This window comes from Erinaceus europaeus, assembly GCF_950295315.1.
Source record: "Erinaceus europaeus chromosome 6 unlocalized genomic scaffold, mEriEur2.1 SUPER_6_unloc_1, whole genome shotgun sequence".
NCBI lineage: Eukaryota > Metazoa > Chordata > Mammalia > Eulipotyphla > Erinaceidae > Erinaceus > Erinaceus europaeus.
The window spans coordinates 908,396-920,267 of record NW_026647114.1 but is presented as its reverse complement, the minus strand read 5'-3'; positions in this window follow the sequence as shown (position 1 = coordinate 920,267).

Sequence of the window (11,872 nt, the reverse complement as noted above, 5' to 3'; positions counted from 1 at the left end):
GGGTTGCCTTTCTACTTATGAAGAGGTTTGCCAAAGCCTCTACTGTTTAATCTGAGACAGTTAGTCTGTTTCTGGAACACTTTACTCTGGGCCACATTTCGGTTCCCTGACCGGGAACTTTGGTTTCTTATGACCGGGATCATAGAGCTTGGGAGATGCACGGAGATTTCTCCTTGGACTTTCTGGATTCCCTCTCCCATGTTTCCTGAGGAAAAGGACTACATTTTGCTCCGGGCCACAGTTTGGTTCTTTATGACCATGATTGTAGACCTTGGGATATGCATGGGGATTTCCCCTGGGACTTTCTGGACTTCTTCTCGCATGTTTCCCATGGAGAAGGACTACTCTAATTTGAGGAGCATTCTCCAGTACCCTGGAAGTCCCCAAGTATGGAGACACGTGGCTAGTTCTACTCTCCTGATTGGATTCTTTCTTAGGTGGGAAGACACTTTTAAAAATGGGTGCCTGAAGCAATCCAGCCAGAACAGTCAGAAGCATCCTAAATGGAATTTCGAGGACCTTTTTGGACTAGGACGCATTCTGGGGATTCTTAATCCTACATTGTGAGATCTTGATAATCTGGTTCAAGTTGCGTTTCATAAGAGAATGATTTGAATGACTGAATTTTTGTTTGACATTGACTTAAAAAAAATCTAGACTCAGCCATGATTTCTAGAGACATCCAGAAACAATACAAAAAGCTGTTTTTTTCCTCCTTTGATTTCTCTTTTATGTCTTGACATGAATCTGAAATGTTTAATCCTCAAAATGGTATGAGTTATGTGTGGGGCAGATAGTGCAATGATTATGTTAATTATTCTCATGCCTGAGGCTTTTAACCGTGGTTCTTCTGTTTACCTTTCCATATTTTATTGAGTTTTAACTGTTTAAACAACCTTAAAATCATACTAGAAAGGACTTCCAATTATAATGGAGTTATCTATTATAGTAAACTTCTAATCTGCTACAAGTTTTGTTTGACAAGTAAGTGAATTTCAGCTGTCAGAATCTTCACAGGAAAAAGCATCTACTCAAATGGAATTCCTGGAAATCCATTTGGATCCTGTTCTCTGACATCGCCCCTGGAAATAATGATGAGACCTGGCAGGTCCTGAAGAAACAGATTCACAGTCTCCAAAGATCACTCTCTACAGAAAAGCAGAATTCTGGTGGCCAACATTCCCCATCGAGACAGACTTGCAGCGTTTCATCCTCTGGCATTTTCTTCTGTGGTCAGCTACTTTGGACTGACACCTCCATCGGACTTACTGGTACATGCTGCTGTGTTTCTCAAAGACTAACTTAAGCCAATTGCCTTGAGACTTTATAGATCATGTCCCCTCACCTGCAGGCTCTGCCCCAGAGTCAGAAAACTCCCCCTCCTTATTAGGTTATGCCCACAGAGGCATGAAGCGCCCCAAGAGGCAAGAGATGCCCACAGAGGCAGGAAATGCCCTTTGAGGCAAGAGATGCCCCCAGAGGCATGAAGCACTCCCAGAGGCAAGAAATGCCCTTTCGCCTGCTAGGCCTTGCCCTTTGAGGCAAGAAAAGCTCAACTTGGCATCACACTGGTTATTGCTGCTCGCCTATTTTGTTTTCCATGTCATATGCCAGTTCTTTTGAAAACGCCTGTATGATATACGTTTCTGTTCACCCCGCAATGGCCATTAGTTAAAAAGAAAGGGGGAAATGTTGGTATGCATGAGACCCCTTCTGTTTCATTTGGTTTAAATCCCCCCTGCTTAACACTATTCTATTTACATAACCACTTCATTCTATTTACATAACATCTGTTAACAAGCACCTCCCTCTAGGGCATTGGTTCAATCCCCACTGTTTCATGAAAGGTTTTTGCTCCACCACCCCTCCTCGTCACACCCTGATCCCCTCTTTGTTACACTCTGATTTTCGCCAGTCACTTTTCTCTCCACCCTCTCTATGTCACATCCTGTTTCCCCCCTACTTGGCAAGTATATATAAACACAGCATTGTGAGTTGTACTGTACTATAACTTGAGTTTAGCTTAGCTTGTCTTATATTGTGCTGTGTCCTGCATGAATAAGGAGATACTGCATACAGCTCAACCATGAGACCCTGGTCATCTGTTACCTGCTGGTGAAGCCAGCCCAGTGAAAACAACATAACTCATCGAAAACAACACTTTGTATATCTGGGCCTGTCAGTAAAATAATATATAAGTAAAATATTAATGAGTGCAGACAGAGTGAGTGAGAGCCTGTTAGAGTCAGAGACAGAGAAGGCAAGAAGAGAAATAGAAGAGTTGGAAAGAGACCAGAAGTCAAAAACCCCCTAGACTGTGTTCATTCATAGCCGGTTCAAACCTGGGTTGTAGAGATTGTAAAGCAGCAGTCTCATATCCACAGACCTCCAACACCCCTAGCCTTCAACATATGTGTGTAGTACTTACGACAGGAAATGTATTGTGAGTGTAAACTTCTCTTCAATTATAAGAGAAAAATATATCAAACAGAAGAAATGTCCCCTCCTGTAATATAGGACTAAATAAACAAATAAATATGCAAATAAATGGGGATGACTTAGGAGGATTTGAAAAAAATGAAAAATAAAAACAAAAAGCACAAGAAGACCTGATTACAGCAGAAATGGAAACCATCTGCTGAGAAACAGAGGGCTGCTTCAAAAATTCTGAGACACTTCAGTGTCCAGGGAAATTAAGATTTCAGGATAATGAAAAGAAACTCATATGTACTGAAGCTTACACTATATGATCCTGTCCAGTCATGTTTGGCTGCCTACTCAGCCTCCAGACTATCAGTCCACTGCTCAGGGAAGCAGATTACCAGCCCAAAAAGAACCCAGAAAGAGCTGTGTTTCAACATAGATGGGAACTTTGTTTGACAAAACAATAGTGGATGAACCCGGCCCCTTACACCTACCCTTTGGTTCCGGCTAAGGCAATTGCTCCTGTGGCCTTACATCCCTGATCATGGTGTACTGGTGTCCACACATCACACTCAGAGATATTCCCAGAAGTAGGCATGCATGAGTGTCTCATACAAAGTCTCTCTGCTTGCAGGAAGCACAAACTCCCCGGGCCCTTGCTATGGACAGACAACAGAAAGATGGATGCCTCCTTTGGCTGAATTCAGAAATCGCCAAAACAACAAGCCAGAGCTCAGCAGTGGCCTGGTTACTCTCTTTGTATATCTGGGCCTGTCAGTAAAATAGTATATAAGTAACATATTAATGAGTGCAGACAGAGTGAGTGAGAGCCTGTGATAGACAGAGACAGAGAAGGCAAGAAGAGAAATAGAAGTGTTGGAAAGAGACCAGAAGTCTAAAACCTCCCACACTGTGTTCATACATGACGGGTTCAATACTGGGTTGTAGAGATTATAAGGCAGCAGTCTCATGTCCACAGACCACAGACAACCCCAGCCTTCACCATATGTGTGTATTATTTACCACAGGAAATGTATTGTGAGTGTAAACTTCCCTTCAATTATAAGAGAAAAATCTATCAAGCAGAAGAAATGAAGCCTTATGTAATATAGGACTAAATAAATAAATAAATATGCAAATAAATTTGGATGATCTAGGAGGATTTGACAAAAATTAAAAATGAATACAAAAAGCACAAGAAGACCTGATTAGAGCAGAAACATAGAAACCATCTGCTGAGAAACAGAGGGCTGCTTCAGAAATTCTGAGACACTTCAGAGTCCAGGGAAATTAAGATTTCAGGAGATTGAAAAGAAACTCATATGTATTGAAGCTTACACTAGAGAAAGGAGGCAAGTTCTGTACTATAATAATTACAATAAGGATGCTGATAGAAATGCTATTAGAAATGCTACTGGAAGGTTCTATTTATAATTGTATTGAATCCTGCTCCAACTATGTGGCCAATTATTTATGAAAAAGGAAGCTGTTATAAATGTGTTAATTCTGATTAAGATCAATTACATAGGTTCACAATTCCAAAAATGACACACACATATATATATATATATATATATATATATATATATATATATATATGTGTGTGTGTGTGTGTGTGTGTATATTTATATATGTGTGTGTATATATATATATATATATATATGTATATGGATTTATATCTTTATTATTAACTCTGAAACATACTGCCATGGATATGAGGAGACAGAATATGACTTGTGTCAGAGAGACTTACCAACAAAACAAGCCACAGCTCAGCAGTGCTCTGGTAACTCTCTTTGTATATCTGGGCCTGTCAATAAAATAAGGATATAAGTAAAATATTACTGAGTGCAGATAGAGTGAGTGAGAGCCTGTGAGAGTCAGAGACAGAGATGGCGAGAAGAGAAATAGAAGAGTTGGAAAAAGACCAGAAGACAAAACCCCCCTAGACTGTGTTCATTCATGACAGGTTCAAACCTGGGTTGTAGAGACTGTAAAGCAGCAGCTCTAATGCCCACAGACCCCAGACAACCCAAGCCTTCACCATATGTGTGTAGTATTTGCCACAGGAAATGTATTGTGCATCAAAAGTTCCCTCAATTATAAGAGAAAATCTATCAAGCAGAAGAAATGTCCCCTCATGTGATACCTGAGCAAATACATAAATATGCAAATAAATGGGGATGATCTAGGAGGACTTGAAAAAATAAAAAAAATGAAAACAAAAACCACAAGAAGACCTGATTAGAGTAGAAACATAGAAACCATCTGTTGAGAAACAGAGGGCTGCTTCAAAAATTCCCTAATACTGCAGGGTCCAAGGAAATTAAGATTTCTGGAAAAAGAAAACAAACACATACGTATTGATGCTTACACTAAAAAAAGGAGGGAAGTTCTGGGCTATGATAATTACAATAAGTTTGCTGATAGAAAGAGGATTAAAAATGCTACTGGAAGGTTCTATTATTTATAATTGTATTGAATCCTGATCCAACTATATGGCCAATAATTTCTGAAAAACTAGGCTGTTATAAATGTGGTAATAATGAATTAAGGTCAAATACATAGGTCGACAATTCAAAAAATAACAGATGTATAAATATATCTGTCTATATATATGTATGTATGTATCTCTTTATTATAAACTCTGTGTGATACTCGCATGGAAATGAGGAGACAGAATATGGCTTGTGTCAGAAAGACTTACAAACTGAGGCTCCAATAGCCTAGGAGAAATCGCCAACACAACAAACCAGAGCTACAGTGCTCTGGTAACTCTTTGTATATATGGGCCTGTCAGTAAAGTAAGTATATAAGTAAAATATAAATGAGTGAAGACTCAGTGTATGAGAGCATGTGAGAGTTAGAGACAGAGAAGGCGAGAAGGAATAGATGAGTAGGAAAGAGACCAGAATTCAAAAACCTCCTACACTGTGTTCATTATTGACAGGTTCAAAGCTGGCTTGTAGAGAATGTAAGGCAGCAGTTTTCATGTCCACAGACCCCAGACAGCCCCAGCCTTCACCATATGCTGTACTACCAGACAGGACATTAATGTTTGTGTGTCTGTGTCTGTGTGTGCTCAGAGCTCACCTATAGTAGTCTCAGAGCATGGGTGGGAAGGTAGCCACCCTCACCTGCAACTTATGTACAGAGAACCTAGCTGGTCAGGGTAAGCCAGCTAGCCCAGATTCTGGCTATGCAAGAATGCATATGCAAAGGGACTCTCATGTCTCCCTCTCCTGAGTTCCCGATTCAATCTCATGCCTCACTATCATCCAAACACTGTCAACGGGTTAAGTTGGGGCACCCCCTCAGAATTCAAGGGAAAGAGTCTGCCCAGTCACGTTTGGCTGCCTTGCTATGGAGGAATAAAAGGAAGATGGATGCCTCCAATGGCTGAATTAGGAGTTTCCAGTGGAGATCACAGCCCCGCCCCTCACCTTAGGGCCTGGCTGCTGCTAATAAAGGCAATTGGAAACTCCTTTTACAACTTGGGGCCTGAGTGGACAAAATAGCAAGAGTGAAGTAGATGACTTGGCAGCTGTAGTCTGTGCTGAGAGAGATTTGTAGAGTGACAAGAGGTAAAAGAGTGGCTCTGTGAGATGTATCTCATGACTGTGGCTCAGAAGGGCCAGGTGTATCCGCATTACTACCCGAATCCAGAGCTGTGCAGGTCTCTAGCTAAAATATATTTTCAGACCTCTACATGTTATATATATATATATATATATATATATATATATATATATATATATATATATATATATATGGAGAGAGAGAGAGAGAGAGAGAGAGGGAGAGCAAGACACTGATGTATTCATTTTCAACAATGGATGCAATATGAAAATTGATTGCTAAAACCTGGAGAGAAACTGCATCAGGAAAATAATTGTCCAAAGGAGTAAAATCTCCAAATCATTAGCTATATGCAGCTCCAAAGGGACCTAGCTGAAAAGGTTCGAGAAGTACCTCATCCAGGAGACTCTCCACATGGAAAGGCACTACAAGTTTCCTAGTCTGGCAACACACACAGGGCAGCTGATATTTCCCAGTGCAAGCCTCAGGACAAAAACTTCTCCTTCTTCAGTGTCTTTACATCTTGATATAAGAAAAGTGACCAAGGGCCAAGGAGAGCTACAATGGTGTCCATATTGAGCTGTAAATCAGAATGTGCCAAGTGTTTTGCACAAAATCACGCATGCCACAGTGACTGTGTTGTACTCTCTCTCTCTCCCTCCCTCACACAAACACAAACACACACAAACACACACTCTCACATTTACACACACACACACATCCACTGAGGCACAGGCACAAATGGAGTTATAAACATGACCACTGGACAGCTTCTGCAAGGCAGGGCCCTGGGTGAACCCTGCTTCACAATTCCTGGAAGCACGCCCAGCCTTTTAAGGCCAGCTCTGAGCTCCCATTGTCAGGCTTACTTCAGAAGGCCCTCAGACAGCGCACCAGCCATGCTCTGATATGCCAGAGTCCTAGGCCACGCCCAGAACCCCTGCCATCAATATAATTGGACAATGTGCTACGACACGCCCAGGAGTGTCAAGGTCCCTATTCAGTGATTGGCCAGAAACCTTGAGCACCGCCCACACGGCCCTGCAGCACTCTCATTGGGCAGCCTCTGAAGGCCCGCCCAACAGCCACTTCTGCTGGAAAAAGATGAGAATTCAGAAACCTCCTACACTCTGTGAATTGATGACAGATTCAAACGTGGATTGTAGAGATAGTAAGGCAGCAGCTCTCATGCCCACAAACCCCAGATAGCCCCAGCCTTATCGATATGCTGTATTACCAGACCTGGCATTAATGTGTGTCTGTCTGTCTGTCTGTGTGTTCTCAGAGCAAGGTTGGGAAAGTAGCCAGCCTCTCCTGCAACTTATGTATACAGAACCTAGCTGGTCAGGGCAAGACAGCTAGCCCAGATTCTGGCTAAGCCAGAATGCATATGCAAAGGGACTCTCATGTCTCCCTCTCCTGAGTTCCCGATTCAATCTCATGCCTCACTATCATCCAAACACTGCCAACAGGGTAAGCTGGGGCACCCCTCTGAATTCAAGGGTGGGAGCATGTCCAGTCACGTTTGGCTGCCTACTAGCCTCCAGACTCTCAGTCCACTGCTCTGGCAGCAGATTACAAGACCAGAATGAACCCAGAAAGAGCTGTGTTTCAACATAGATGGGAACTGTGTTTGACCAACAATAGTGGATGAACCAGGTCCCTTACACCTACCCTTTGGGTCCGGCTAAGGCAATTGCTCCTGTGGCCTCACAATCGCTGATCATGCTGTTCTGGTGTACACACATCACACTAAGAGAGATTCCCAGAAGTAGGAATGCATGAGTGTCCCATACAAAGTCGCTCTGCTTGCAGGAAGTACAAACTCCCCTGGTCCTAGCTATGGAGAGACAAAAGAAAGATGGATGTCTCCATTTGCTGTATTCGCAGCTTCCAGTGGAAATCACAGCCCCGCACCTCACCTGAGGGCCAGGCTGATGCTATAAAGTCAATTGGAAACACCTGTTACCACTTGGGCCCTGAGGACATACTCAGGAATCGATCCAGGAGCTAGCAGGCTGGCAGACCTCCTGAAACCGGGATAGCTGTGCTCCTAGTTGGGTGGGCATTCTGTATCCGCATTCTTACCCTAATCCAGAGCTGTGCAGGTCCCTAGTTAAAATTTTTTTCAGACCTCTACATGTTACATATATATATATATATATATATATATATATATATATATATATATATATAGAGAGAGAGAGAGAGAGAGAGGGGGGGGAGAGAGAGGGAGAGAGAGAGACTGATATAGTCATTTTCTACAATGGATTAGATATGAAATTCAGACAATTGATTGCTAAAATCTGGAGAGAAACTGTGCATCAGGAAAAGATTTGTCCAAAGGAGTCATATCTCAAAATCATTAGCTATATGCAGCTCCAACGGGACAGAGCAAAAAAGGCTTGAGAAGGAACTCTTCATGGAGACACTTCACATGGACAGGCACCATAAGTTTCCTAGTCTGGCAACAGACACAGGGCAGCTGGTAGTTCCCAGTGCATGCCTCAGGGCAAAACCTCTCCCTCTTCAGCGTTTTTACATCTGAAAAGAAGCAAAGTGGCCAAGGGCCAAAGAGAGCTTCAATGGTGTCAATATTGAACTGTAAATCAGAATGTACCAAGTGTTTTGCTTTATTATAAACTCTGAGTGATACTGGCATGGAAATGAGGTGATAGAATATGGCTTGTGTCAGAAAGACTTACAAACTGAGGCTCCAGAAGCCTAGGTGAAATCCCCAACACAACAAGCCAGAGCTCAGCAGTGCTCTGGTAGCTCTCTTTGTATATCTGGGCCTGTCCGTAAAAAAAAAAAAAAAAAAAAAAATATATATATATATATATATATATATATATATATATATATATATATATATATGTAAAATATTAATGATTGAAGACAGAGTGTGTGAGAGCATGTGAGAGTTAGAGACAGAGAAGGCGAGAAGAGAAATAGATGAGTTGGAAAGAGACCAGAATTCAAAAACCTCCTACACTGTGTTCGTTGATGACAGGTTCAAACGTGGCTTTAGAGATTGTAAGGCAGCAGCTCTCATGCCCACAGACCCAGACAGCCCCAGGCTTCACCATATGCTGTACTGCCAGACATGACAGTATGTGTGTGTGTGTTTGTCTGTCTGTCTGTCTGTGTGTGTCTGTGTGCTCAGAACTCACCTATAGTAGTCTCAGAGCATGGGTGACAAGGTAGCCAGCCTCACCTGTAACTATGGAAAGACAGCTAGACCAGATTCTGGTTAAGCAAGAATGCATATACAAAGGGACTGTCAGGTCTCTCTCTCCTGAGTTCCCGATTCAATCTCATGCCGCACTATCATCTAAAAACTGCCAACGGGGTAAGCTGGGGCACCCCTCAGAATTCAGTGGCAGGACCCTGTCCAGTCACATTTGGCTGCATACTCAGCCTCCAGGCTCCCTGTCCACTTCTCAGTAGACAACAGTTTACATGTCGCTCTGCTTGCAGGAAGCACAAACTACCGGGGCCTTTCCTATGGAGAGACAAAAGGAAGATGGATGCCTCCATTGGCTGAATTAGGAGTTTCCAGTGGAGATAACAGCCCCGCCCCTCACCTGAGGGCCTGGCTGCTGCTAATAAAGGCAATTGGAAACACCTGTTACCACTTGGGACCTGAGGACAAAATATTCAGGAATCCCTCCAGGAGCTAGGAGGCTGGCAGACCTCCGGACCCCAGGATAGCTGTGCTCCTATTGGCAGGGCCATCTGGCCGGAGGTGAGAATGTTCTCTAGATACAAGAAAGAACTTCAGGTTTCAAAAGGATATGAAACCCCATGAGGCACTTGGAAAAGACATTTCCATGCCATCAAAACCCCCTCTGTCAGAACCCTGGAAGCTTCCGTTTTGCGTGGAAAGTCTGGACACTGGTGTGGCATCAGTACCACAGCTCCTTTACATTTGGCCCTATAGAGGAATAGTACAATGTGTGTGTCAGAGAGATAGAGTTTCACTTCTCTTGACCTGGGCTCTCATGGAATAAGGACAAGGATGCGGTGCAGGAAATTGAGGAGGGCTGCATTTAGACTGAGTGTCAGCTACAGGGCCCTGGAGAATGGGAGTCAAGCACAGAGGGCCTGTACAGCTGCAGCTGTAGATGGGCATATGCCTGTTACCTGCAGCAGAAACGCTGTCTCCTAAGTTCTCCTTTGTACTGCACCATAAGCATGAGACTAACTAAACCAAAGGGCAAAGAAAGGAAACCTTCAACCCCAGGAAGACCGAGTTCACGATGGATGCACTGACTTCCACAAAGGGTCCAGGGAAGTAGGCACATAGAGACAGTCAGAGATAGAGTAAAGACAGTGACTGAAAAGGACAAATTCTGGCCCTGTGTTGATCAGTGCCAAAGCACTGAAGACAAGCCCTCCATTCCCATTCATACTTCTTACAAGTGGCATTGTTATTTTATGTTTGTGAGGAAAGGTTACATTTAGAACATCTAGGTCTTAGCCCACTCTGAGAAGCAACACTTGGACTGCAGCCCACTCTCCAAAACTGCCCTTGCCTCTACAAATTGGAAGTAATTTTAGTGATGATCCAGCCCAATGCAGGATAGTGTATTTCATCTCACCAGTCCAGCCTCAGACTGTCCTGTGTACAGGGAAGTGAACTATGTCTATTTCTTCTTTGATTTACAGTTTTGGGATAGGACTCGGTGGACAAAAAAGCATGAGTGAAGTAGATGATTTGGCAGCTGTAATTTGTGCTGAGAGAGATTTGTAGAGTGACAAGAGGTAAACGAATGGCTCTGTGAGATGTCTCTCATGACTGTGGCTCAAAAGGGCCAGGTGTATGCATTATGACCTGAATCCAGAGCTGTGCAGGTCTCTAGCTAAAATATATTTTCAGACCTCCACTATATATATATATATATATATATATATATATATATATATATATGGAGAGAGAGAGAGAGAGAGAGAGAGAGAGAGAGAGAAAGAGAAAGACACTGATGTAGTCATTTTCTACAATGGATGTGATATGACATTCAGACATTGATTTCTAAAACCTGGAAAGAAACTGTGTATCATGAAAAGAACACTCAAGTAAAAGGTCAAAGTTTCATAGGTGGAGGGGAGAAGTGTTAAGTTTCTGGCATATGAAGGTGAGAATTGCCTAGAGCTGATCGATAGTTACATGGACAATGAAGGGAGCATGGGTTGGAGGAACAGCAGGTGGACATGACAGGAAACTATATGGAAGCCCAGGATACCGTTTTGAGCCCCTGGTCACCACTTACCCAGCTAGGGAAAAGCTGGGCTAGTGTCAAATCAGAACTGCAGCGGTCTCTCTGTCTCTCTTCCTGCTTGGGCCCTGCTCTCTCAATTTATGACTGTTTCCTTCTCCTCAGTAAGAAAGTTACAAATGATGTACAGAAATACATGGAAAGTGGGAAAAATTACCTCTGTGTCAAGTATTACATGTAACTGTTGACTGTAAAGCATTCATCCCCCAAGAAAGAACAGAATAAATATTTGTGAAGTTAAGAACATTGTAGTTTAAATAGTGAATATTCTTTAGAGCCATGCAATACTAATCCATTGTGCATTGGATTTCACTGTCAAAAACAGTAGTAGTTGTTGTAGTGTGTAGTATCAGCAAAAGGAAATGTATTGTGTGTCAAAAGTTCCCTTCAATTATAAGAGAAAATCTATCACGAAGAAGAAATGTCCCCTCATGTGATATGGGACTAAATAAATAAATAAATAAATATGCAAATGAATGGGGATGATCCAGGAGGATTTGAAAAAAATAAAAACAAAAACCACAGGAAGACCTGAGTACAGCAGAAATATAGAAAACATCTGCTGAGAAACAGAGGGCTGCTTCAAAACT